The following is an 834-nucleotide window of genomic DNA, read 5'->3' as shown; positions in this document are numbered from 1 at the left end:
CCTCGGGGCTCCCCGTTCCCACTCACACCGCCTCGGGGCTGCCTGTTCCCCCTCTCACCACTAGCCCCCGGGTAATGCTGCCCGCACAATGCTCTGTGTCTACTTCCCCATGTGCTGCTGCAGGGGTCTTCCCCGTACTGCTCTGGGACTCACAGCCCACTCACTGCTGCAGGGCTCATTGCTCTGGGGACTTGCTGCCAGATGCTGTCACCGATGGGAGACATACAGAAAAGAAAGAGAAGAGAAAAGGGAAAAGGAGGAAAAAGAACAGGCAGAGCAGAAGAGCTCTGGTAGAAGAGTACTGTTCAGGTGCCATCTTGCCACAAAGTGTGATTGTCATGATTTTGTGTGATGGTACATGATAGACTGTGATGGACACTGATGGATTGAGATGGAGTGTGATGGTGTGTGGTGGAGTGTGATGGTGTGTGATGGACTGTGATGGTACATGATTGACTGTGATGGACTCTGATGGATTGAGATGGAGTGTGATGGTGTGTGATGGAGTGTGATGGTACATGATAGACTGTGATGGACTCTGATGGATTGAGATAGAGAGTGATGGTGTGTGATGGAGGGTGATAGTGTGTGATGGATTGTGACGGTGTGTGATGGAGTGTGATGGTGTGTAATGGAGTGTGATGATGTGTGATGGAGTGTGATGCTGTGTAATGGAGTGTGATGGTGTGTGATGGAGTGTGATGGTGTGTGATGGACTGTGATGGTACATGATAGACTGTGATGGACTATGATGGATTGAGATGGAGAGTGATGGTATGTGACGGTGTGTGATGTTGTGTGATGGAGTGTGATGGAGTATGATGGAGTGTGATG

This window comes from Rhincodon typus, chromosome 11, assembly GCF_021869965.1.
Source record: "Rhincodon typus isolate 14 chromosome 11, sRhiTyp1.1, whole genome shotgun sequence".
Taxonomy (NCBI): Eukaryota; Metazoa; Chordata; class Chondrichthyes; order Orectolobiformes; family Rhincodontidae; genus Rhincodon; species Rhincodon typus.
Note: the sequence above shows the minus strand (reverse complement) of the source record.